Below are 6,000 nucleotides of genomic sequence, written 5' to 3'. Positions count from 1 at the left end.
GAATACCATTAATCATGTAGTGCACCGACTCACATGGTGTTCATCACTTGAATTAGCTCTTAGGCCTCTTTACGACCTGCACTGTGGAAAGGTGGCAAAATCAGTGTCTTGCTAGAATCTAAATCCATTTACAATAGGAGCCCTGGAATAATCACAGAGGCTATTATCAGAGTTCTGATAGAATGAATGCCCTGCCATTATTTGTCACCCTTACTTTTGTTTAGAGCATTCAAAAGTTCCCCAGAGAGCATTAACAAGCTTCTTGCTTACAGCTCATTTAATCTGCACTGCGCCGCATCTTGTGCGGCCGCTGCCTCTAAATCATGTGACTATAATGGAATGGTAATGCCCACGGTGTATTAATTTTTTACCATTTCAAGATTGACTGTGTGTGGGTTCTAAACATCTTAACTCTTCAAAAATCATACACTATGTACAATACAGTTGCAATATGGTTATCTGCTACTATGTTTGATTTTATTTGTTTTGCAAGCATGTGCCTGCCATGCATATGTTGTTGAGTTTTTTGGGGCTGCTTGGTTGTGCAAGTGGATAAATGCAAGAATGAGTCAGTGGGTGGATGAATGGATGTGTGAGTGCAAAAATAAGAGGCGCTTTTATTTATAAGCCAGACCGGTTGACATTTGCAAGGATTGTTTAAATTAAAGTTGACTGTCAGGCCTATTTTCACAGAAAAATGTACTCAAAGCCCCATATTACACTTCAAGCCCCATTGAATATTATATGCAGAAACAGTGCACTGTCTTAAAATGGAGTTTGAATTTGAACTTGGAGTGGCAGATTCTATGGAGGGAGAGACTTTTCTCACTGGAGTAGCAGAAAAAGGTCCGGGGTGCAAGAACAGGATGATACTCTACTCAAAGAGCTGCATGGGTGTACCCTTTCTGGAGCTCTTCCGGCTGCCTTTTTCAGGAAGCCGGAAGGAGGGTGGAGGTCAAAGTTAAGCTAAGTTGGCCACTTCCTCTTGAGCATCAGACCTAGGTGGTTGTTCTTGACTTCTTAAGAAAGAAGCCTGGAGGCTGCATTAAAGATAATTCCTGATGGATTAAAAAAACTGTCCTCTATTGATTACATTAGGCTTTTTATTGGAAAATATTGGTGTTTAATGACTTCAAATTACACACTTTCAATGACAGAACCAGTGATCAGGTCTTTGTGACCTTTAGTTTGTCAACCTCACTCGTACATTTGGCTTCTATTGGTTTTAATGGACTCCTTTTGGTCTTTGTTTATTGGGTCCATAGGGTTTTCTTTTTTCCAGTACAACCTGTTGCAACAGGAACCAGAAGAGCTGCTGATGGGGCAGAAAAAGGAGTAGACCAGTAAATAAACATTTTTAGATGACGTCAGCAGACCTGACACCCAACAATACGAAGTCTACTGAAATGTCAATCAGGAGTTGGGCACAGCGCTATCTTTCTACTCAGGGACTTCCGAAGAGGCTCTGGACGACATGCAACAGGCACATAGAAGCGTACAGCAGCCAATGACGATGAACAGTCCAAGGAAAATGTAGACCAAAGTTGTAATCCAGAAGGCGTAGAGGTAGAGCCCCTTGTGGCAGTAGTTTGCAGCAGTGGGGTCTGTATAATTTGGGGCATAAATGGAATAAATCCAAACGTTTCCTGGGTGAGAAAGAGAGAGAGATAAACATCTAATTACAAGTAATGAATAAAACCAGATTGTACTTGGTATACGCTCAAGACCAACATAGTTTTATACTCCTTTTACCTAAACTCTATCTTGGCAACAAAAGAGAAGTTAGTAAGGAACAAAGCTGGGAGAGATCAGAAGGAAAAGAGAAAAACTGTCCAGCGAAAAACAAGATGACAGTGAGGCCGAAGGGAGGCACAAGGGCAGAATGGTGAGAGAATGGGGGGCAGAGAGAGACTGGAAAGACTAAAACACAGGAAATAATGGGGACTAAATGAGGAGAAGAGAGGAAGAATATGACTGCAGGATGGCTGCATCAAAGAGACTGCCACAGCTTATCAGAAACATCCAGAGACCTTAACACACAAGTGAAGTCTGTGGTCTTTCCCCTCCAGCGTTCGTTCTTGGAATGAGACTTCTATGCATGAATATGTTCTCTTTTCAACTTCACTTTCTGCCACTGTTCCATCCCTTGCCAACTGGATATGTTGTCCAACTTTATTTACTTCATAAAGCATTACTATAGACTACAAGTCAACCTGTTGCTGACAGACATTGAGGTCTGGCTAGGCAGTTCGGGCTGGACTGTTCCCATGAGGCACAGGGTCAAGATTGATTTGCATATAGCTGGGTTTGAACTGGTGTGGCGAAGGGAGCTAAAGAACAATGATGGATTCAACCCAGATCTGTGACGGGGGTGGCGGGGTGTGGGGGGATGAGGGGGGCGGCAAGTGTCTCAAAGGTTTTAGCGCTCCCTCCATCATCTCCTTGTGTTTGCAACACAACAATGATACCATTACACCAGAGTTTACAAAGCAGAAACAAACAGCCTTCATGAAAAAAGTGTACTTTTTAGTAGTCATTTTTAATATCAACATCTGACACACGTTTCAATATTACAAGATATACACAACTATTGGTGTACTGGTAGGCTAGACAGTGGTATTGATGTGCAGGGATGTAGCATGCGTGCCCAGTATATAAAATACAAACAGTGTGGTCCCAGATACTAGAACAGCTAAACCTTAATATATACAAATTGAATGCATACAAGACAACTTATACCAACATTGTTTTTATTCACAATGTGTACCTTAAAATTCATTCATAGAATAATTACATAGTATATCACATTTAATGCCCCTAAAAGAACAGACAGGGAAGGGTGGTGATGGGATGGTGAGGGTATTGAGTGAAAGATAAAGAAAGTAACACTGGTCACTTAGACCTTAATATGCTAAAAAGTTTGATCAATTAACATATCAGAAATCACAAATAATAAGTTGGATTACAAAAGACACATGCCTCAAAATGAACAAAATCACAAATGATAAATCAGGGAAGAGGCTGGGCAACAGAAAAAGTGTCGAAACCACAGCCTCTCATAGAGTCAGCGTGGAATATCGAGATCAGATAGCCACAGGTATAAAATGGGATTCTGTATGTGAACGAGTAGCAGCCCAAACGATGGGGGTCCGGTTGGGTCACTGCATTCATTGAATGCCGTCAGGTTTACTCCACGAGTGATTCGAGGTGTCGTAATAACATTATCGCTCACATCAAACCAAGGTCTGTTTGAAAAAGATGTTTCCGGTCTAATCCAAAGTGCAGCAGTGCTAGGAGCACTGCTGCACTTTGGATTAGACCGGAAACATCTTTTTCAAACAGACCTTGGTTCCAATTGATTATCAATCACCGAAGTGGATGAAATAAACATCATTCCCCATTTGTCAGATTCAAGCCCCCTCCTACGTCCTCTGTCCTGATGAAGACCCTCTAGCAAGGTTTAAATCACGCCTGCAATTGCTTGGGTCGAAACGTCGACACTTTTTCTGTTGCCCAGCCTCTTCCCTGATTTATCATTTGTGATTTTGTTAATTTTGAGGCATGTGTCTTTTGTAATCCAACTTATTATTTGTGATTTCTGATATGTTAATTGATCAAACTTTTTAGCATATTAAGGTCTAAGTGACCAGTGTTACTTTCTTTATCTTTCACTCAATACCCTCACCATCCCATCACCACCCTTCCCTGTCTGTTCTTTTAGGGGCATTAAATGTGATATACTATGTAATTATTCTATGAATGAATTTTAAGGTACACATTGTGAATAAAAACAATGTTGGTATAAGTTGTCTTGTATGCATTCAATTTGTATATATTAAGGTTTAGCTGTTCTAGTATCTGGGACCACACTGTTTGTACCAATATTCACCCAGGTCCCAGCGACTTCTTCGGTTCACCCGTGTTTTTCTGCAGTATATAGAATAGGCTAAGTCTTCACCAATCATTTTTCGGGGCTTTGGAGCCCCCCTCTTTTTTGTGTAGGTCTTTTCTCCTAGGCTCCAAAACAAGGCTGTGTATCTACTGGGGAGCAGGATATATCCGGCATGTCCTAGTAGCTCCACCAGGAGTGAGGGTATGTCTTCAGCTGTGTCATCAAGTGTAATTCACTGAATAGCTCTTTCCAAAAAGCAGTCAAACCGGGCATTACTAGGACGAGTGTATGAAATCAGCTTCACTAGGTTACTAAATTACCACCAACTTGAAGTTGGTGGTAATTTGCGATTCCTTAAGGCCAAATTGCACTTTTTGGTGCTTCTTATATTGCATTTAAGGAATCGCAAAATTTGCGATCCCATAAATGCAATCGCAAAATAAGGAATCGCAAATTTTGCAATTCCTTATTTTGCACGCAGATTTGCCTCACACATACCATTTGGTAAAATTGTGATCGCAAACGCCAAAATTCTGCGAATTGCAGCATTTGCGAATGCAATTCTGCTTGATACATATGGCCCTAGGTGTCTTATGAAGAACCGTCTGCCCCAGAGAAGAAGAGAGACTGTAATACCCTATCTGTTCGCCGGCTAGTTTTGTGCCTCAGATGTGCCCGGACACCATCAGTGGTGTGGAGTTACTACAAAGAAGTAGCAATGGAGTGTTTCACTGGACCAATGAAACCAGAAGCTTGTGATTTGCGCTGAAGCACCACAAAGCAAAGGGTAGGGTCAATGTTGTCCATCCATTCCACTGTGTGCTGCCTGTCTACCCATGCCAACATTAGCATTAGGTATTTTAGGTTCATGACAAAACAATAGTGATGGGCAGGTTCATGAACAGCTATAAGAGTCTGGAAGGATCACCATTCTCACAAGGGCAATATGCTCAGCCAAGGAAAGAGGCAAAGTCAGATAATTTGTTAAATGTTACCCTGTTGTCTTTAAACATGTTTTGCATCACACACAGAGCAGAATATCCTCTGCATGGAAGAACAGCAAAAACACCACCCTTCAAACTGCAGGCCTCTCTGATTATGTGTGTGCACACCAAGGGATCAGCAGTGGGGATAAGGGGCATCCCTGTCGAGTATCTCATGTTATATCAAACGGTACAGGTGTAGCTCAATAAATCTAACTGCAGTGGTGGGGTGTGTAAAGATCAGGGTGATCCATGCCACTAGCCTGACACCCATCCCCATTCTACGCAGCATGGCACTCTTGTAGCCCCATTTCAGGGAGTCAAAAAAGACTGCATCGCCCTCACCCCTTGATGCAGCAGTTCAAAAGACATTAAGAAAACTCGCAGACTGCATACTGCTGAGTGACCAGGGACAAATTGCCATAATGATTTTAGTATCTTATCAATGTTGATTCATAATAAAGTTCTGTAGAAACTACAGGATGCTTCTAGATTGCTCGGTTTCAACAGAGTTATTATCACTGCCTCTGAAGTGCTGGGGGAGTTCACCCTTGAAATATATGAGCTTTATGTGGCAAAAATGCACAATTCATTTGTGAGCCTATCTGCTCCTGGTGCTCCCCCAGGCATGTGCCCAACCATGTTTTAAAGTAAACATATCTTCCTTTCTACCTATTTCCAGCCAGGCTATAGTTGTTTTATCTAAGTATGCTGAGGTCATTATCTCATAATATGGTACTCGAGGAGTGTGTAGTCTCATACTATTATCTAAAGCAGAATAACATACAAGGGCCTTTTCGATCAACTGCCCTTTCTATTAACGTATTATCACTGGTAGCACAGGAGGGATTTAGCATTCGGGCCAGGGTCCCACAGGGTATTTTCCTTATCCATAGGTGCTGGAGGAGGAACATTTTCCCTAAAATCTAACTTCACGCTCAGTGTTTTTTTTCTAAATTCAAGACGTACAGTATGTAAGTTTATCATAGCTGTCTCACCAGATTGAGTGTATTGTCTCAAGATCATAAATTGTGGATTTTAAGATATTTAGCTATTTCCGAGTTACTTTAGGGCCCATGATGTTTTGGCTATGTAAATCCCCAGAGGTAGGGCTTGAAGGCTTCC

At 41.6% G+C, this 6,000-nt stretch overlaps 1 long non-coding RNA gene across 1 annotated transcript in view; it reads right to left on the bottom strand.

Moving 5' to 3' along the window:
* Positions 1-1,089: 1,089 nt before the first annotated feature.
* LOC144799785 (uncharacterized) overlaps positions 1,090-6,000 on the bottom strand; it is a 61,980-nt gene continuing 57,069 nt past the window's right edge. Inside the window, exon 2 of the long non-coding RNA XR_013603868.1 lies at positions 1,090-1,646. This is a non-coding gene — a long non-coding RNA (uncharacterized LOC144799785). The remainder of the gene's footprint in view (positions 1,647-6,000) is intronic.

The sequence above is a fragment of the Lissotriton helveticus genome, chromosome 12 (assembly GCF_964261635.1).
Source record: "Lissotriton helveticus chromosome 12, aLisHel1.1, whole genome shotgun sequence".
Lineage (NCBI taxonomy): Eukaryota > Metazoa > Chordata > Amphibia > Caudata > Salamandridae > Lissotriton > Lissotriton helveticus.
The sequence above is the reverse complement of the archived record's forward strand: the minus strand, read 5'-3'. Positions and strand labels throughout refer to the sequence as shown.